The sequence below is a fragment of the Ovis aries genome, chromosome 9, assembly GCF_016772045.2.
Source record: "Ovis aries strain OAR_USU_Benz2616 breed Rambouillet chromosome 9, ARS-UI_Ramb_v3.0, whole genome shotgun sequence".
In the NCBI taxonomy this organism is placed as follows: domain Eukaryota; kingdom Metazoa; phylum Chordata; class Mammalia; order Artiodactyla; family Bovidae; genus Ovis; species Ovis aries.
In genome coordinates, this window is record NC_056062.1 from 58,592,398 (window position 1) to 58,614,922 (window position 22,525).

The following is a 22,525-nucleotide window of genomic DNA, read 5'->3' on the forward strand; positions in this document are numbered from 1 at the left end:
CCCTTGCTGCACTGAATCCACAGTCAACTGTGTGAGCAAGTAATCCTTTATTTTATTAAGCCACTGAGTTGTAGAGGTGAATTTGTTACTGTGCAGAAGCCTTGATCATGCTGATTAATACAATTTATTGCTCGTAAAAGATCAATCTTTCTGTTCATCAAAATGGGAAAATATTGTTTCAAGCAAATTGCTTTCTAAGTGTTAAAGCTTTCAATAAACATCTTGACTGAAGTAATGAATGGATAAAAGCAGGTTACAAATAGTGTTTGGAATATGATTCCACTTACCTAAAATCGTATGATTGTACATACAGTGAAGGCATGAAATCTGCAGAGAAAGATACCTGTAAATACTCTCACCAGAATGTTAACTGTGGTTATCTAGAATGTGGGACTTGCAACGATGTTTGCTTTTCTCTAAATACTCTTCTATATATACTCATTGATTTTTATAAATACCTATATATTATCTCAATTAATACTAATGCCTAAAACATAGTATGAGTTATCATTAATATTATCATTACTTACAACCAGGAAAGATATTTTCAATAGATTTCAAAAATACTTAAACACATACTTTATTAAACATTCAGTGAATTATTTAGCACAGAATTGAGTGACAGATCTAGGTATGTTTCCAGGCTCTGCTCTATCAGCAGCATGATCTTGACAAATTTACCTCTTGAAGATTTAACTATGATTATTTAGACAGGCTGTGGACTTTGGATACCTGGATTTGAATCCATGTTTTTTCCCTCAGCAGTAGTATGAGTTCAAGCAAATTATTTAAACACTTTGGGCCTCAGTTTTATCACTGGTAAAATGGAGCTATTAAAATTTTACTTACCTTTTTGAGGAGACTAACTGAGCTGCCTTGTGTCATGAAAACATAGTATAGAAGTAAAGAACCTTAACTCTGGATCTAGAATGTCACAGTTGCAATCTAGTTTTGCTTCTGGCTGTAGGTGTGACTTCAGGAAATTCTTTTTCTCTATATACACCTTAATTTCCCCACCTGCAAAATGGGGATGAATAATCATATTTACATATTTAAAAGATTATTTCAAAAACTGAATGAGTTAATGTTCATTGAGTTCTTAGACCAATGCCTGGCACATTTAAGTATTTGTAAGCAAAAACAATAAATACCACATGTGATGTGTCTGGAAAAAATACTGGGCACATAGTAAGTGCTCTATAAATTTCACTTATGCATAAACTCAGTCTGATGTATAGTAAGTACACTAGAGAAGGTATATGCTTCTGTTAAGGGAAATGAAAAAGCTTCAGAGAACATTTTTATTCTTTGAAGATGTTATTTAGAAAGTGAATGTTGCAGACAAACCCTTCCATTTCCTCTAAAATATCCCACCTACAAAGGGCACCCAAGGTGGCTAGATCCCTCTTCGGCCATTCTTACATTCTTAGACCAAAATGTCATGATAGGGGTGGAGAAAGGTTATCTTCATATCAGAGTAACGGTTTTTATTTATTTAATTTCTAACATCTGAATAACGGTGTTAAATTCCATTCCATATCAGCAATACATAAATATTTAAGTAAATACACTTTTCTGTTTTATCATTTAGCACGATTGATTGCTCTCAGACTACATCTTTCTCATATCTGAGTCCTTAACTTTTATTTATTTATTTGTTTTTTCATTAAAAAATTTTTTTAATTGGAGGATACTTGCTTTACAATATTGTGCTGGTTTCTGCCATACATCAACATGAATCAGCCATAGGTATATGTGTATCCTAGATTCTGCAACTATACTCCAATAAATGTTAATTTTTTAAAATATTTTTAAACTTAGCATTTAGAAAAATTGTATAGATGATCTTATTTGCAAAAGAGAAACAGACACAGACGTAGAGAACTAATGTATAGAGACAGAGGCAGGAAATGGGGGAGGAGGGAGGATGGGATGAATTGGGAGATTGGGATCTGCATATATACACTACTGATACTATGTGTGAAATAGATAACTGATAAGAACCTACTGTGTAGCTCAGGGAACCTTACTCAGTGCTCTGTAGTGACCTAAATGGGGAAGAAATCTAAAAAAGAGAGGATATATGTTTATGTATATGTATAGCTGATTCACTTTGCTATAGAGCAGAAACTAATACAACACCATAAGGCAACTATACTCCAGAGCAATGGTTTTTAAACTGGGATCCATGGACCCACCAGGGCTCCAAAAGGTAGCTCAGGAACCCTTAAGACACTGGCAGGATGCTGAGTAGGAAGAGCATCAAAACCTTGTCTCATTCGCACTATAGCATCTACAACTAAGCAGGTCTGCATCTTGACATTCCACATGTCATAGAAGTGCAGCATTGTGATCTGCTGAAAACTTAATATAATACTATTACCTACTTAAATAACTAAATGTGAGTGATTTTTCTCAGCTAGTCTATGATAACAGAGCCGAAACTTTATTAGTCACACATCTCAGGAGAGTGGTCAGGCCCTATTTCCTAGCTCTGTAGGTCTGTATTCCCCAATCCTTTAGGTTGCAGGAAAAAAAGGCCTTTTACTATCCCTTCCTCCATTCCCCTCATTGCCCCCACACCCACCCTAACCAAGAGCCAGGAGCGGGAAATTATACCCTAATGATACCTTCTGAGGAGGGGTTTGATGTCCAAAGCTCTAGTTAATGTTGAAACTACTCTGAATCACCTAAAGAGGAAAATCATGGAGATGTTACGTAGTGAAGATTGGCAAGGGAAACTCCCAAGCTCCTGAGAGATAGTAAATCTCCTGGATTTGAATAAAATGATGGTAGATGCTGGGGAAGATTGAGGGCAGGAGGAGAAGAGAGTGACAGAGGATGAGATTGTTGGATGGCATCACCAATTCAATGGACATGAGTTTGAGCAAACTCCAGGAGATAATGAGGGACAGGGAAACCTGGTGTGCTGCACTCCATGGGGTTGCAAAGATTCAGGCACGACTTTGCAACTAAACGACAACAAAGATGCCTTTCTCAAAGCACAGTCTCTTTGAGGTAAGCCATTCCTCATCAGGGGCTGGCAGTGTGGTTGCTCATTAGGGCTTGGGGTTAAGAACATGGTCTTGGTAACCTTGGCAAAAATGCTCTGTGACTGAGATGGAAAAAACAGAAGTGGGAGGGGCATAAACCTTTCTCCTCTGATGGACCGTGGAGTCAGGGCAAGCAGCCAAGGCGTCAGTGGCCACCAGGGAAGCATAAACACAATTACATTAGAACTGTTGTCAAATATAAGAGGGACGGAGAAAGAAGAGGAAAGGGTGGCCCTTCCATCAATATTGGCAAGAAGAGGCCGGGAGTCAGGTTTGACTTAGCTTAAATTAAAATGTAAATATGGTATCATCTGTATCCTAAAGCATCATGTAGTAATTAAAAGCAATATTTTCATAAGACTTTGGGAAAAATGGTTTTAATGCTTAAAAAAAGAAAAGCTCTATTGTTGGACCTCATCACTCCCTCTGGCCACACTACTCTTTACCTACATCAAACAAGGATTCTACTGAAGCAATTCTTAGTTCTTAGGAGTTCCACACCTGTGGGCAACACATCCAATTTTGCACAAGTCTAATAGCAAGGTCTGCAATGCCCACGGCAGGCCTCTATAGTGAAGAAGCAGGTAGAAATCCAGACAAATGGAGAAATCAGAGCAGCAGCATCTACACGATAGTGACTACCACATCATATCGACAGCCCAATCATACGGAAAAGACTCAATGCGTTGGAAAAGACTGTGATCCTAGGAAAGATGGAGGGCAGGAAGAGAAGTGGGTGACAGAGGATGAGATGGTTGGATGGCACCATCGACTCAATAGACATGAGTTTGAGCAAACTCCAGGAGCTAATGAAGGGTAAGGAAGGCTGGCATGCTGCAGTCCATGGGGTCGCAAAGAGTCTGACACAACTGATTGACTGAACAACAACAACAAAGCTTTCCTTGCACCCTCAGTCTTTTCAAACTGGTGAAAATACACTGGATCACAGCTGGAAGGTAAGGCAAACCTTGGGTGTTCCTCTCTGACTATTTCCACCCAAGGGAAGAACTACCACGAAACTGCTGCTTCTCTGGCTGATACTGAGGCCCTGTAGGGATTAAAATAGTCTAAGGAAAGTAAACAGCTGATGGCACAAGTCTCGAGATTAAACTCTCATGATCACTTTTGTCTGAGAGTTCAGAAAGAAATGTGGAACAAAGTCATTTAAACAGAGCCAGAAGCAACTCTCATTTCAGTACAAGCAAGTCCTGCTGCCTTTCTTGTGTGTGCAATTTATCATAAAAGCATGGCTTCTATTCCAGGGCATAGCAGAAGCTGGAAGTCAATTTTATCCCCCTCTTTTGAAAAGAGCATCATGGGTGATGATGGGAATTAAAACAAAAGAAAAAAAATCACATCTTATCCCAGGAAAATAACATTCAGCAGCACAAAGGAATCAAGTTCCACTATTTTTGGTCTAGAATTAATGAGGGCTTGGGGACAGCCTGAAAAGCTTTCTCTTCAGAAAACTCAATGCTATATTCAGTGAATCTCTGAATGACAAAAGCAAGGTGGGCATCCCTTCTCTAGCAGGATGGGCCTTAAGTGAGGCGATCTTTTAAAATTACTCCTTCGTTTTTAATGAATCATCTATCCTGTGATCTAGCTCCTGGGGCAGAGGTGGTCAGGGGTTAGAGGTAAGAAGATGAGTTATTTGGAGGAAAATATGTCAAGTTAGACACTCATCTCACACATATATCAAAATGAAATCCGGGGAGGGAAAGATGGCGGAGGAATAGGACGGGAAGATCACGTTCTCCCTCACAAATTCCTCAAAAGAACATTTCAACGCCGAGCAAACTCCACAAAACAACTTCTGTAGGCTGGCAGAGGACATCAGGCAACCAGAAAAGCAGACCATTGTCTTCAAAAACAGCATCCCCCCTCCCCACAGCGCGACTGAACTAGTGAGCCTAAAAACCAGCAAACAGAAGAAGTTAAACAGAGGGAACCACCTTGGAAGTGAGCCCACACGGCCCATAACATCAGAGAAGAGTCAGATATCTTTTTAATTTTTTAATATTTTTAAAATCATTCTTTTTTTTTTGCCTTTTGCTTTTTTTTTCTTTTTTTCCGAGCTTTTTTTAATTGTTAAGTCTTCTATTTCTCCTCTAATTTTTATTTCTATAACCTAGTATTACTATTTTTTTAAAAAAGACTTTTTTTTTTTAAGGCAAACACCATATATACTCTTTGGATGGTTGTTGGTGTTTTGTTTTGTTTTGTTTTGTTTGTTTGTTTTTAATAATTCTTTTTTTCTTTCTTCCTTTTCCTTCTGCTTTTCTTTAATATTGTATCTTTGAAAATCCAACCTCTACTCCAGATTTTTAATCTTTGTTGTCAATTTTGTACATTTAAAACCCAAACTTCACTACCCAAGTTTACCTGAGAGCGAGATTACTGGCTTGTCCACTCTCTCCTCCTCTGGCCTCTCCTTTTTCTCCACCAGGTGGCCTCTGTCTCTTTTCTCCCCATCTCTTCTCTATCCAACTCTGTGAATCTCTGTGTGTTCCAGACGGTAGAGAACACCTAAGGAACTGGTTACTGGCAGGATTTGTCTCTCTCCTTCTCATTCCTCTCTCTTATCCTCCTGGTCACCTCTGTCTACTTCCTCCCTCTCCTCTTCCCCGTATAACTCTGTAAATACCTTTGAGCGGTCCAGACTATAGAGCGCACATAAGGAAGTGACTACTGGCTAGCTTGCTCTCTCCTCTCTTGATCTCACCGCATCTCATTCCAGTTACCTCTAACTACCCCTCCATCTTCTCTTCTCCTTGTAACTCAGTGAACCTCTCTGAGTGTCCCTCAAGGTGGAGAAACTTTTCATCTTTAACCTAGATGTTTTATCATCGGTGCTGTATAGATGGAGAAGTCTAGAGGCTACTGTGAAAATAAAACTGAAAACCAGAAGCAGGAAGCTTAAACCCAAAGCCTGAAAACATTAGAGAACTCTTGAATTCAGGGAACATTAAGCAATAGGAGCTCATCAAATGCCTTCATACCTACACTGAAACCAAGCTCCACCCAAGGGCCAACAAGTTCCAAAACAAGACATACCACGCAAATTCTCCAGCAACACAGGAACACTCCCTGAGCCTCAATATACAGGCAGCTCAAAATTATCCCAAAACCTTTGATGTCTCATAACCCATTACGGGTCACTCCACTGCACTCCAGAGAGAAGAAACCCAGCTCCACCCACCAAAACTCCAACACAAGCCTCCCTAACCAGGAAACCTTGACAAGCCACTGATAGAACCCCACCCAAAGTGAGGAAGCTCCATAATAAAGAGAACTCCACAAATTATCAGAATATAAAAAGGCCACCCCAAACACAGCAATATAACCAAGATGAAGAGACAGAGGAATACTCAGCAGGTAAAGGAACAGGAGAGTTGCCCACCAAACCAAACAAAAGAGGAAGAAGTAGGGAATCTACCGGAGAAGGAATTCCGAATATTGATAGTGAAAATGATCCAAAATCTTGAAATCAAAATGGAAACACAGATAAATAGCCTAGAGACAAGGATTGAGAAGATGCAAGAAAGGTTTAACAAGGACCTAGAAGAAATAAAAAGAGTCAAAATATAATGAATAACACAATAAATGAGATCAGAAACACACTGGAGGCAACAAATAGTAGAATAACGGAGGCAGAAGATAGGATTAGTGAAATAGAAGATAGAATGGTAGAAATAAATGAATCAGAGAGGAAACAAGAAAAACGAATTAAAAGAAACGAGGACAATCTCAGAGACCTCCAGGACAATATGAAACGCTCCAACATTCGAATTATAGGAGTCCCAGAAGAAGAAGACAGAAAGAAAGATCATGAGAAAATCCTTGAGGAGATAATAGTTGAAAACTTCCCTAAAATGGGGAAGGAAATAATCACCCAAGTCCAAGAAACACAGAGAGTCCCAAATAGGATAAACCCAAGGCGAAACACCCCAAGACACATATTAATCAAATTAACAAAGATCAAACACAAAGAACAAATATTAAAAGCAGCAAGGGAAAAACAACAAATAACACACAAGGGGATTCCCATAAGGATAACAGCTGATCTGTCAATAGAAACTCTTCAGGCCAGGAGGGAATGGCAAGACATACTTAAAGTGATGAAAGACAATAACCTACAGCCCAGATTACTGTACCCAGCAAGGATCTCATTCAAATACGAAGGAGAAATCAAAAGCTTTACAGACAAGCAAAAGCTGAGAGAATTCAGCACCACCAAACCAGCTCTCCAACAAATTCTAAAGGATATCCTCTAGACAGGAAACACGAAAGGGTGTATAAACCCGAACCCAAAACAATAAAGTAAATGGCAACGGGATCATACTTATCAATAATTACCTTAAACGTAAATGGGTTGAACGCCCCAACCAAAAGACAAAGACTGGCCGAATGGATACAAAAACAAGACCCCTCTATATGCTGCTTACAAGAGACCCACCTCAAAACAAGGGACACATACAGACTGAAAGTGAAGGGCTGGAAAAAGATATACCACGCGAATAGAGACCAAAAGAAAGCAGGAGTGGCAATACTCATATCCGACAAAATAGACTTTAAAACAAAGGCTGTGAAAAGAGACAAAGAAGGCCACCACATAATGATCAAAGGAACAATCCAAGAAGAAGATATAACAATTATAAATATATATGCACCCAATATAGGAGCACCACAATATGTAAGACAAATGCTAACAAGTATGAAAGGGGAAATCAACAATAACACAATAATAGTGGGAGACTTTAATACCCCACTCACACCTATGGACAGATCAACTAAACAGAAAATTAACAAAGAAATGCAAACTTTAAATGATACATTAGATCAGTTAGACCTAATTGATATCTATAGGACATTTCACCCCAAAACAACGAATTTCACCTTTTTTCAAGTGCTCATGGAACCTTCTCCAGGATAGATCACATCCTGGGCCATAAATCTAAACTTGATAAATTCAAAAAATCAAAATCATTCCAAGCATCTTTTCTGACCATAATGCATTAAGATTAGATCTCAATTACAGGAGAAAAACTATTAAAAATTCTAACATATGGAGGTTGAACAACACACTTCTGAATAACCAACAAATCACAGAAGAAATCAAAAAGAAATCAAAATATGCATAGAAACTAATGAAAATGAAAACACAACAACCCAAAACCTGTGGGACACTATAAAAGCAGTGCTAAGAGGAAAGTTCATAGCAATACAGGCATACCTCAAGAAACAAGAAAAAAGTCAAATAAATAACCTAACTCTACAACTAAAGCAACTAGAAAAGGAAGAGTTGGAGAACCCCAGAGTTAGTAGAAGGAAAGAAATCTTAAAAATTAGGGCAGAAATAAATGCAAAAGAAACAAAAGAGACCATAGCAAAAATCAACAAAGCCAAAAGCTGGTTCTTTGAAAGGATAAATAAAATTGACAAACCATTAGCCAGACTCATCAAGAAGCAAAGAGAGAAAAATCAAATCAATAAAATTAGAAATGAAAATGGAGAGATCACAACAGACAACACAGAAATACAAAGGATCATAAGAGACTACTATCAGCAGTTGTATGCCAATAAAATGGACAACGTGGAAGAAATGGACAAATTCTTAGAAAAGTACAATTTTCCAAAACTGAACCAGGAAGAAATAGAAAATCTTAACAGACCCATCACAAGCACGGAAATTGATAATGTAATCAGAAATCTTCCAGCAAACAAAAGCCCAGGTCCAGATGGCTTCACAGCTGAATTCTACCAAAAATTTCGAGAAGAGCTAACACCTATCCTCCTCAAACTCTTCCAGAAATTGCAGAGGAAGGTAAACTTCCAAACTCATTCTATGAGGCCACCATCACCCTAATACCAAAACCTGACAAAGATGTCACAAAAAAGAAAACTACAGGCCAATATCTCTGATGAACATAGATGCAAAAATCCTCAACAAAATTCTAGCAATCAGAATCCAACAACACATTAAAAAGATCATACACCATGACCAAGTGGGCTTTATCCCAGGGATGCAAGGATTCTTCAATATCTGCAAATCAATCAATGTAATTCACCACATTAACAAATTGAAAAATAAAAACCATATGATTATCTCAATAGATGCAGAGAAGGCCTTTGACAAAATTCAACATCCATTTATGATAAAAACTCTCCAGAAAGAAGGAATAGAAGGAACATACCTCAACATAATAAAAGCTATCTATGACAAACCCACAGCAAACATTATCCTCAATGGTGAAAAATTGAAAGCATTTCCCCTAAAGTCAGGAACAAGACAAGGGTGCCCACTTTCACCGCTACTATTCAACATAGTTCTGGAAGTTTTGGCTACAGCAATCAGAGCAGAAAAAGAAATAAAAGGAATCCAAATGGGAAAAGAAGAAGTAAAACTCTCACTGTTTGCAGATGACATGATCCTCTACATGGAAAACCCTAAAGACTCCACCAGAAAATTACTAGAGCTCATCAATGAATATAGTAAAGTTGCAGGATATAAAATCAACACACAGAAATCCCTTGCATTCCTATACACGAATAATGAGAAAGTAGAAAAAGAAATTAAGGAAACAATTCCATTCACCATTGCAACGAAAAGAATAAAATACTTAGGAATATATCTACCTAAAGAAACTAAAGACCTATATATAGAAAACTACAAAACACTGATGAAAGAAATCAAAGAGGACACTAATAGATGGAGAAATATACCATGTTCATGGATTGGAAGAATCAATATAGTGAAAATGAGTATACTACCCAAAGCAATTTACAAATTCAATGCAATCCCTATCAAGCTACCAGCCACATTTTTCACAGAACTAGAACAAATAATTTCAAGCTTTGTATGGAAATACAAAAACCTCGAATAGCCAAAGCAATCTTGAGAAAGAAGAATGGAACTGGAGGAATCAACTTGCCTGACTTCAGACTCTACTACAAAGCCACAGTCATCAAGACAGTATGGTACTGGCACAAAGACAGACATATAGATCAATGGAACAAAATAGAAAGCCCAGAGATAAATCCACACACATATGGACACCTTATCTTTGACAAAGGAGGCAAGAATATACAATGGAGTAAAGACAATCTCTTTAACAAGTGGTGCTGGGAAAACTGGTCAACCACTTGTAAAAGAATGAAACTAGATCACTTTCTAACACCACACACAAAAATAAACTCAAAATGGATTAAAGATCTAAATGTAAGATCAGAAACTATAAAACTCCTAGAGGAGAACATAGGCAAAACACTCTCAGACATAAATCATAGCAGGATCCTCTATGATCCACGTCCCAGAATGCTGGAAATAAAAGCAAAAATAAACAAATGGGATCTAATTAAAATTAAAAGCTTCTGCACAACAAAGGAAAATATAAGCAAGGTGAAAAGACAGCCATCTGAATGGGAGAAAATAATAGCAAATGAAGCAACTGACAAACAACTCATCTCAAAAATATACAAGCAACTTCTGCAGCTCAACTCCAGAAAAATAAACAACCCAATCAAAAAATGGGCCAAAGAACTAAATAGACATTTCTCCAAAGAAGACATACGGATGGCCAACAAACACATGAAAAGATGCTCAACTTCACTCATTATTAGAGAAATGCAAACAAAACCACAATGAGGTACCACTTCACACCAGTCAGAATGGCTGCGATCCAAAAATCTGCAAGCAATAAATGCTGGAGAGGGTGTGGAGAAAAGGGAACCCTCCTACACTGTTGGTGGGAATGCAAACTAGTACAGCCACTATGGAGAACAGTGTGGAGATTCCTTAAAAATTGCAAATAGAACTACCTTATGACCCAGCAATCCCACTTCTGGGCATACACACCGAGGAAACCAGAATTGAAAGAGACACATGTACCCCAATGTTCATCGCAGCACTGTTTATAATAGCCAGGACATGGAAACAACCTAGATGTCCATCAGCAGATGAATGGATAAGCAAGCTGTGGTACATATACACAATGGAGTATTACTCAGCCGTTAAAAAGAATTCATTTGAATCAGTTCTGATGAGATGGATGAAACTGGAGCCGATTATACAGAGTGAAGTAAGCCAGAAAGAAAAACACCAATACAGTATACTAACACATATATATGGAATTTAGGAAGATGGCAATGACGACCCTGTATGCAAGACAGGGAAAGAGACACAGATGTGTATAACGGACTTTTGGACTCAGAGGGAGAGGGAGAGGGTGGGATGATTTGGGAGAATGACATTCTAACATGTATACTATCATGTGAATTGAATTGCCAGTCTATGTCTGACGCAGGATGCAGCATGCTTGGGGCTGGTGCATGGGGATGACCCAGAAAGATGTTATGGGGAGGGAGGTGGGAGGGGGGTTCATGTTTGGGAATGCATGTAAGAATTAAAGATTTTAAAATTTAAAAAATAAAAAAACTAAAAAAAAAAAAAAATGAAATCCGAGTTAAAGAGTGTCATATAAGAAGACCCAGAGGAAAAAAAAAAAAAGAAGACCCAGAGAAAATAGCTTAGGTAGCAGATAATCGTAGAGAAAAGCTCTGTTATGCTTATGTTAGAAGCATAACAGCAGAGAGCACAAAGGAACATTTTAGGAGAATTTGTTACATAAGAATTTAAATGTCCGTCATGAAATATTATAAATAAAATCACAACTACTGAGCCTGCGCCCTAGAGCCCAAGCTCCACAACAAGAGAAGCCACCGCAGTGAGCAGCCCTCGCACCACAACAAAGAACAGCTCCTGCTTGCCGCAACTAGAGAAAGTCCGCGCACAGCAAAGAAGAACCAGCACAGCCAAGGAAAAAAAAAAAAAAAACTAAATATATAAAATAATTTTTAAAAATTCTCTGTGCTGTAAGCCAGATCACCACTTTATTAATACAGCATGACTCTTGGAACTCAGAGACAACAAAAGGCTATCTTCATCTTAACACATCCCTGACATTCTAGTTTCTTCTGTGAACACACCGATTTTGATTCCATGGTTTTTAACAAAAATGAAGAACTTCTAGGCAAAGTGTAATACATGGATACTTGTTTCACAATTGGCTTCCTATATAAGCTTCTTTTAAAATTAATTTTTATTAGAGTACAGTTCCTTTACAATACTGTGCTAGTTTCTGCTATATAGCAAAGTAAGTCAGCTAAATATTTACATACATCCCTCTTTTATGGATTTCCTTCTTGTTTAGCTCACCACAGAGCACTGAGTACAGGGCCCTGGGCTATACAGTAGGTTCTCATTAGTTATCTTGTATTGTTTATCTTTTTAAACTTTCCCCAGATCTCAGAGTCATGTAACCCACACATCCTCCCATGTGCTGTACTTAGTCGCTCAGTCATGTCCAGCCCTTTGTGATCCCTTGGACTATAGCCCGCCAGGCTTCTCTGTCCATGGGGATTCTCCAGGCAAGAATACTGAAGTGGGTCGCCATGCCCTCCTCCAGGGCATCTTCACAACCCAGGGATCAAACCCAGGTCTCCCACATTGTGGGCAAACTGTTCAAAGTCTGAGCCACCAGAGAAGTCCATGAATACTGGAGTGGATAGCCTATCCTTTCTCCAGGGGATCTTCCCAATCCCAGGAATCAAACCGGGGTCTCCTACACTGCAGGCAGATTCTTTATCAGCTGAGCTACTAGGGAAGCCCACAACCTGCCGTATTTAGAGCACAAATACTGATGCTTGCTTTCAGATTTTCTACTGCTCAGCTAAAAAGGCTTTTCACACTTAAATCCTTTAAGCATTTCCTATTCAATTACGGATGGGCTACAGATCCACCTTAAAAATCTCATTTTTTTCCTATCTGCAAAAGGTGAATCACAAAGAACTTCACATGATTGGGCTTGAAATGAAGAACATGTTAAATAGTTTCTTTAAAAAATAAAGAATTAGAGATGCGCTAATTAAAGACAGACATATTTCAGTGCATTTTTAAAGCATACAATAATATTAGGCAATAATCAAAATACCATCAAATGCCTTCAAATAATCTAGAACAATCGTCTGAACATACTTGGAGGATAGCCAAGGTGAAATAAAATATATTATATATTCACTTCATGATCTGTCTGGACTCAATTCAATGATACTACTTATGATTTCAATCAGAGGAAAACAAATAATTCCAGAATAAGATTAAGGGCAATGGTGGGGAGTGGAAGGATAGAGGGGGTGAAATATAATTAGGGAGAAAACTTAGACCTCAGACCTTCAGGAGACTTGATGACCTTCTGAAAACTCTCTTCCAATATTTGAGCTTCAAATGAAACCTGCATCTGATAAACACAACTGTGGCTGGGTGCCAATTTAAGATCAAATGTCTACCAAGCAAGTGGCTGAAGTATTTTTTAAGACCTCATAAAATCACTTAAAAAGAAAACCGAACTTCACATCTTACTACCCTGGTCTTCCAATACTGAAGTCTTCAAGCGTCTCTAAAATCTAAGCCACTGGAGTATTTTCTTTGCCCAATCTCATTCCTGATCATGTAATGTAACCTATAATGAAATTTGCAATTGTTTGTTGTAGCTTATTATCAACTCCAAATCAGGTTCAGTGATTCAGTGAATCTCCTCCCTGGAGAAGCAAAAATTTCCACTTGAGAACCCATCCAGAAATCATCATCTTGTCTTAGCTCTAAGATCAAACTGAAAGTAGCTTTTCCATTTCCCCAGGCTCCATAGAAATTGCCTCAAGTGCTGACCACAGTGTTGTTTTTATCATGTTTGAAATTTTCCATCACTGTATCTAGTCTCACCATGAGAAAGTAGCTAGGCTTTAAAGTAACTTTCTCCCACATATAAAAATGAGTTGACATATTCAAGCATCAAAGTTGTGCTTAGTTTGAAGCAACATGCAGCTGGCTCTTAAGAGTAATTCCCTCCTTAAAATCACATTAGTTCTCACTTTTAGTTTATAGATTCTGTATTTGGGATTCCAGGTAAGCATCCCCGTTAATTAGACACAAGCCAATATTAACAGCAGCAGCTACCACTGTGCAAATGAGATGCTACACAATGTCTGGTCTTAAAAGTCAAGAACCTATGAGTTAACTAGAGGATCTAATCTAGCTTCTAATTAACCACATTAAAATAAATTAAATGCTCTTTCCTCTTCATGTTGCAAAACATAAAAATGTCATGCTCTGTAATTTGAGAATGACTATTCTCATTTGATTCAGGAGATGGTGTGGTGTCTTTTAATTCCTTTATCAATATTATCCTAGACCAACAGATGGAGGATCAGGCAATTAAGGAGAAATGAGCATGTGCTGTGTTTATCATGCTTTTTTTATTTTTTTCCCCCTGAAGTTTGCTTACTGAAAGCAGTTTTGCCATATCCACCAGACAGGGGTGTTGATAGCCAAGAAATGACAGAGAGAAAATTAAAGGGCTCAAGGAAATCCAAGATATATTGTAGACTCAGGGACAGAAGACAGATATTCCTCTCCTTTCTCAATCTATTCCTTTATTGCAAGATTTTTATTCAGACAGACAGGTATCCAATAACCCTTGACTTTTTTCTTATATCCAGATATTGTGACCTAGATTTTGCCAAGATAGTAGATCAGTCAGCAAGCATTATTGAGCACCTAATACATGTTCAGCACATTGCTAGACTCTGTAGACAGGTGGGTGACAACTCAGTGGCCCTGCCTACTAAGGGAACCAGAAAACTAGTAAGGAAGACAAATGGTAAGGAAACGATTTCACTGTTGTTGCTCAGTCACTCAGTCATGTCCGACTCTTTGCAACCCCATGAAGTGCAGCACGCCAGGCTTCCCTGTCCTTCGCTATCTCCTGAGTTTGCTCAAACTCATGTCCATTGAGTCAGTGATGCCATCCAACCGTCTCATCCTCTGTCTCCCCCTTCTCCTCTTGCCTTCAGTCTTTCCCAACATTACGGTCTTTTCCAATGAGTCGGCTCTTCACATCAGGTGGCCAAGAGCTTCAGCTTCAGCATCAGTCCTTCCAATGAGTATTCAGGGTTGATTTCCATTAAGATTGACTGGTTTGATCTCCTTGCAGTCCAAGGGACCCTCAAGAGTATTCTTCAGCATCATAGTTCAAAAGCATGCTCAGCCTTCTTTATTGTCCAATTTCCACATCTATACATGATGACTGGAAAAACCATAGCTTTGACTATACAGACCTTTGTCAGCAAAGTGATGTCTCTGCTTAACAATCTGTCTAGGTTGGTCAGAACTTTTATAAATATAAAGGAGTTGAATTTTGGACCATGGCTCTAGGGATTAAGACAAGTTACATGCTGTATCACATTGGGTCCCAGCAAGAAACAGAAGCCCATTTAGGTAAGCAGATGGGTGGCTTTAATAAGGAACTATCTGTAAAGGTGTGGGCAGGATTCGGAGCCCTAAAAGGAAGCATGCAGCACTACAGGGTTGTGATGCAGAAGAGTGGAGTCCCCTGAGGAAATAACAGAAAACAGTAGAATCTTAGGTCTCTAGCAGAGAGCAGCTCTTACCCCCAGGTCCTCCTCCCTGATGTCACCCCATCCCACATACGCTCTGAAAGGAGTAAGAGAACCATGCTTAGGGGATCCCAGAAGAACTTTCTGGATGAGTCAGGGCTTCCCTGGTGGCTCAGATGGTAAAAAGAATTCGTCTGCAGTGTGGAGACCCGGATTCAATCCCTGGTTCAAGAAGATTGCCCTGGAGAAGGGAATGACTACCCACTCCAGTATTCTTGCCTGAAGAATTCTATGGTCAGAGGAACCTGGTGGGCTACAGTCCCATGGAGTTGCAAGGAGTCAGATATAACTGAGCGACTAACACTTTTCACTGACAGAAACGACTCGCCTCCGTGGAGGAATACAATCCGCCCTTAGCAAACCAACAGTGAGGGCAGGGGAACAAACATCCTGACTTCACTCTCCTCCATCCTGATTCCTGTTGGCAAATAAAGGGCCCAGATGAGGCAAAAAGTTTAAGGGGGCCATCACCAAGGCCCTGGGGACCTTGCTCCTTTTACCCTAAATCTGGCCCTGGGTGGACCCAATGAAAGCCAGAGAGTAAGTCAGCCTGTGGATGCGGCCATGCAGACTGTAGAGTGAGGCTGAGAGAGGACAGAGAAAATCAACAGAAGAGCATGTAGAATACACGTTTAGAGCACACTTGTGTATTTCTCTAAATCAGACTATATCTGCTCTAAGTCTCAATCTACCTGGTAGTAGTGTTAGCCACTCAGTTATGTCTGACTCTTTGTGACCCCATGGACCATAACCCACCAGGCTCCTCTGTCCATGGGATTCTCCAGGCAAGAGTGCTGGAGTGGGTTGCCATTCCCTTTTTCAGAGGACCTTCCCGACCCAGGGATCAAATCTGGGTCTCCTGCATCACAGGAAGAGTCTTTATAATCTGAGCTATAGGAAAGCTCTCAATCTACCTGGTTGGAGAGAAATTCAACTTCAGCAAAAATTTTGGCCGCCTTCCCCTCCTGGTATGACAGAAGAATCTTAGGAATCCGTGGTCAGTAGAGGGGGAGAGGGTCCAGGTCTTGGTAGCTCTTGCCTCTATAACTGTGCCAGAACTACTCAGTATTTGCCCACTATAGGCATTTGCAGTCCATGGGGGTTGCAAAGAGTCAGACACAACTTAGCAACTGAACAAAAACAAGCAAATGTGATTAACAGATACTATTACACATAAAATAGATAAGCAACAAGGATTTATTGTATAGCACAGTATATATTATATACTATAATATATATACAATATATTATAGTAACCTACAATGGAATATAATCAGCAAAAAAAAGTGAATCACTGTGCTGTACACCTGAAACAAACACAATATTGTAAATCAACTATCCTTCAATCAGTTTCTCATTCAATCAATCAGTATCTCCTAATTCTTCCAGTTCAAGAGAATTCAGAAATTTAGCAACCTCTGTCTGGGGCTGCTGCTGCTCCTGCTAAGTAGCTTCAGTCGTGTCTGACTCTGTGCGACCCCATAGATGGCAGCCCACCAGGCTCCTCCGTCCCTGGGGAGAAAGGAGTCCCTAACGTGCCCTGTTATATGTGTTCTTCTCAATCATTCACTCTGTCACTAAATAACAGCTGTTGTCAGGAGACAGGGGTGAAGAAGGTTGCCAGGTGGGGGGTGGCGAGGTGCAACCTGAACAAACTACGGGAGAATTGGCTGCCGGCAGCCTAGAGAAAAGGTGCGGAGAAGTCAGAGTACTTGACCTTGGCAGGTGTCCTCGCTCATTTTGCAGGAGATCTTCCAAGTTTTCTTGGTAGCTGCCTTTTCAACTCTGCTAATGATGATAAACTGTTGCCTCAGGACCCACAGCCAACCCTCTACACTGCCTATGGGTTTATCACTCTCATCAACCAACTACAGATCCTAATTAGAAAACATAAATATCTGGTCGAGTATAAAAACTCACAGGTGTTGTATTGATCCTGAGTGACACTGACATCTAATTGACCAGATTTCTGGTGGCACTTCTCTTGGGAACTATGTAACAAAGCTAGTAATGGTTAAAAAAAAAAAATGGAGAAAATAATTGCCACTTTGACCATGTGCATGGTGGCCCAAATTTAGAGCTGATTTAGAGAGAGCTTCAAACCTAGAGGGGGACTTCCCTGGTGGCTCAGTGATAAAGAATCCACATGCAATGTAGGAGATGCAGATTTAATCCCTGTGTCAGGAAGATCTGGAGGAGGGCACGGCAACCCACTTCCCCACTTCAGTATTTTGCCTGGAGAGTCCCCATGGACAGAGGAGCCTGGCAGGCTATAGTCCATGAGGTCACAAAGAATTGGACATGATTCAAGCAACTGAGCATGCACACACTTGAATCTAGACGAGGGATTGCCTGGCTGGGTTGCAATCCCAGGATACAGCTAGTGCACAGGAGGTGTGCTGACACACGGGAGTGACAGGGAAGAAATTCCCCAACCTCTTCTCCCTTCACATGTTCATTCCCTTCCTCTTGTCTCCCACTGGCCGAGCCCAATGAGAAGAAGCTGGAAAGGGTGGAGGGGAAATATAGCCCCCAAAGACCAGCCTTAGAGGGTACAGAACAGAGATCAGAACAAGAGGCAGGCGGATGGGCAGAAGAAAGATTATTCCAGCTATTTTTGTCTCCTCTATCCAGGCTCTAGAGATACACTGAGCTCATCCAAACCTGACTGGGACCAGAAGTACAACTAAGAGAACAGAAAATGGTCTTTTCCCCCAGGCAAAGTCTATAAAAGTCATGTTTTTTTTTTTCAATAATTTTCAAGGATAACATACTGACACGGCTATAGGACTATAAGATAAAGACATTATAAGAAAAATATGACATTGACCATGAGACTCATAAAAAAAAATCAAAGGCACCTTTTATTATGGTTTTATTCCCTTAACTATTAATGGTATAGGTACTGGATATTGGGTTAGTGGAGAATATTAGCACGACAGAAAGAAAGCATTTCTAAAAAATTGACCTTCCATAAGCACTTCTGTCACAGTATATCAGATGCGGTGAGGCACCATTCAGATTCCTTGTCAGGAATCAAGGTCTGAGTGCCCAGTGCTGGGAATGGTGTTGGCAGACAGGTCTCAACTGCCAGTGTTCTCCAGGGGTGCCTTAGCTTGAAGGGAGACACTCACCCAAGGTCAGGGAACTTTTCCCTGTCCCAGAACAACTCACATCCAATGACTGATTAACACAGGCCTATAAATGGGCTTCCCTGGTGGCTCAGATGGTAATGAATCTGGCCGAAATGCAATAGCCCTGGGTTTGATCCCTGGGTTGGGAAGATCCCCTGGAGAAGGGAATGGCAACCCATTCCAGCATTCTAGCCTGGAGAATCCCATGGACAGAGGAGCCTGGCGGGCTACAGTCCATGGCGTCGCAAAGATTCAGACACGACTGAGTGACTAACACTTTACTTTTGGGCTTCCCAGGTGGTGGCGCTAGTGGTAAAGAATCCACCTGCCAATGCAGGAGACACAGGAGATGCAGGTTGGACCCCTGGGTCTGGAAGACTCTCTGGAGGAGGAAATGGCAACCTATTCCAGTATTCTTGCCTGGAGAACCCCATGGACAGAGGAGCACGACAGGCTACAGTCCATTAGGTCGCAGAGCTGGACACAACTGAACGACTTAGCATTCATGCATAAAGGGAGAGCTCTCCCACCCCAAGTAAGGACAGTTTTGAAGGTCTAGGCCATCTTCAGAACAGAACCCCCTTAGGAATGGCTCAGGCTTCCAGTGAGACTACATCTCAACTTGGCGTTTCTCCCTGTATAATCCTGTTTCTTTCTCTTTCCTTTCATAGGTTGACCCCAAGAGCACTAAGAAAAGCCCTAAATGCTGATCTTCATCTCAGAGTCTGCTTTCCTAAAACCCAACCTGCATCACAGAGAGCCTCTAACAAATACCACTTGTATTTCTCCACATTGCTGAGCCTGCCTGCTATTGCAAACCAGCTAAACAAAGGGATTATTTTGCTGCCGATTTTTCATTAAACTTTCTGCACGTTACTTTCCCTTTTCCAAGCTTCTAGTTTTGCTCTTGAAACGTACTTGAGAAAATTAATAGGCCTGGATCCTTTTTTTAAAAAAAGTCAAAGTACAGTAAGTCTTGTACCAGGAAAACCAGAGTAGAGGGCAGCAGGGAGAACTGTTAAAAAGGAATGAATGACCTAAGAAAAACAAGCACCAGAGCTATATCTACACACACACACACACACACACACACACACACACACACACACACACACACACTGTTTTAACTCTGAAAAAAGAAAGAGATGAAAGAGAATGTAATAAATTCAACAGATTTACAGGTCCAGTGAAAATCACACTTAACATGGACAGTGGATACCTGGTCCCATGGATACCATGGACTTCTTGCACTGGAAATCTGCTTCTGTTAGGAATCAGAAACTTTTTCCTCTGGGGCAGTACCACCATAGGACACCAAACGGGCGAAAATTCCTTCCACACTTTCTGAGTCCTATCCTCAGAGCCTGTCAAGGCCAGGGAAATCAAGAGCCTTCTTTAGTTTGATGCAAATGGTCAGCCCTGAAAAATGACAATAAATTCAAGTCATTTTCTGTGAGAATAAAATAGTAATAGCTAACTTTCAAGTGTTATGCATGTGCAAGACTTTATGCTAAATGCTTTAATAATATTTCATTTAAGGAGAAAAGGGAAGATGCTGAGAACTGTATATCATGTATGAGGGTATGTCAGTTAGCAAATGATTATGGCTATCAGAAAAAAAGAAAGAAATCAAAGAGGAGCCACAGTGACTTCGCAATGTGTTGAGTTGGCTGGGCTGAACATTTCCCAACATTCCTTTTCCTGAATGTTTCAGGTTAGGCTCGACCACAAGGTAGATTCTCATGAGAGACCTGGAGGACAGTCCTTCTGTAGGGCTAACAATGTAGCCCAAGCACACTGTTACAGAGCATTTTGCTGACCTGAGACAGTGGTTGGGTCTGCAACTTCTCCATCTTTCCCCAAATCCTCCAACTCTGCTAGAGTGATAGGTTCTACATACGGGCTAAGGCTTATATGATTTGAACTTCCCATAAGAACCAAAGCAGGGAGTATCCAAGTTTTCTTATCAGCCTGCCCAGCTGTGGGGCAGAGGGGAAAGGGTGTGGTGGGGATTGGATGCTCTCAGCTAAAACAAAAATGGAGTCAATCTCTTTATTAGAAGCATCTTAGACAAATGGACCAGGGATGGGGGTTTTAACCTTATGACAAAGGCCTTGGCTTCTGTAGAGCATTCACACCACCAAGATCAGAGGTAAGAAGAGTGGACATGGACGTCAGTCCATCCTGGAGGGCCCCAGCTCATGCTTGTGGGTCCCAGCTTCATCTTGCTTGAACCCACTTTATATCCATCTTCCCTTCAGGATTTCCTTAGCTTTGGACTTCAAGCTCCAGTAGCAGGTGCAACGACAACAACGTTAAAAGAATACTTAACCAGCTCTCCCCAGTGCACATGGCCAAATTCCTAAAATAAATGTGTGTGTGTGTGTGTGTGTGTGTGTATGTGTGTGTGTGTGTGTGTTTATACACTCCTGGTTCTGCCTAGCTGATTGAACTCTGATTCAGAAACCCCCAATCTTACTTGTTTGGGGGATGGGAACATGCATCAAAAAAGGGTTAGCTTCTTTGACCATGTGATACTCTCCTTTAGTATGTTTGATGATTCTCACTGGGTTCCCAATTAAGAATGTGGGTGTTCAAGGTCCCCGTGCCTACATTTATATTCTTTATACTACAGCTCAGCTGAACTGCTGGCAGCTCTCTGACCAGACATTCATATCCTCATATCCAAAATGCAATGGTCTGGGGAGAAGGCCAAGTACAACCACCAGAGGAGAGACTCTGGCCAACTGTACTGTTAGCCGTGATCACCTTGTTTGTCTGACAGTGTGTATGGTCCCCTTGGGCAATCTTCGTCTTTATTAGTCTCATTTTGAGAAGTAATAGATCATGTGTACAACTGGTGAGATTTTTCTTTTCAAAGAAAGATTCTAGACATTGAGAGTATATCAATCACTACATATTTTTTATTAAAAACCAATTCTCCAGGCCCTCACCATGCAGTATGCTTTCTAACTTTTAGATCACAGGGTCTAACTGTGTCAGTCATGCTATCTACATGTGGATGGATTTCTTCCCTTTCATTTTTCTCTGATTTCTATTACTTACCATATTAAAAGCACAGTGTTTTCCTATAATGCCCCATCCGTGCCAAGTGAAGATTTTTCATACTTACAGACAGAATTTAAAACTGCCAGGATTTAAAAGCTCAAGTTCTTATCAAGGCAAATGATTGCAGTCATTTATGTAATTTTTGTTGACAGTTTTTTTAACTTTGATCTCCATGTCATAAAAATTAATGCCTGTAAGTTGCTTTATGGTCCCACAGAGATGGATAGTGAAAGAAAGATGAAAAATACCTGCTCTGTTAGGGGATATGTTGAGAACTGATCATGTAAGTAAAAATCCAGATTAAAATCAATGCTATTAAGAGGCAAAAAAAGAAAATGGAATAAAAAGCATTAAACAAATTATGCCAAGGGAGAAATATAAACTCTACATTAGACAGGTCTGTTAACAAAAAGATAGAATACTAAATTATTATGACTCTAAACTTAGCTGAATGATTGTAGTCATTTTTCAATTCCTGTTTACCAAGTCAAATTAGAAAAATAAACTTGCTCAATGAGAATAAAGGAAGCACTGAAAAATAAGTATTGGCAAAATGCAGGTGGGGAGTATTTAGAGTAAATGCGAACATAAACATTTGGTCTGGATGATATGCATCCTAGCATAACAAGAAAATTAGCAAACATCAATTGAATTGCTTATAATTCTCTTTAAACAAAGCACTCAAGACACACCATGAGATTAGAGGAAGATAGATGTGGTATCATTCCACAGAGCAGATAACAATGGCTGAGCCAG

At 40.1% G+C, this 22,525-nt stretch overlaps 1 long non-coding RNA gene across 3 annotated transcripts in view; it reads right to left on the reverse strand.

Annotated features, from left to right (window-relative positions):
• LOC114116379 (uncharacterized) overlaps positions 1-22,525 on the reverse strand; it is a 319,096-nt gene that overhangs the window by 214,140 nt on the left and 82,431 nt on the right. For all 3 annotated transcript variants that reach the window (XR_009594979.1, XR_009594978.1, XR_003590317.3), the window contains exon 2: positions 19,920-20,119. This is a non-coding gene — a long non-coding RNA (uncharacterized LOC114116379). The remainder of the gene's footprint in view (positions 1-19,919; positions 20,120-22,525) is intronic.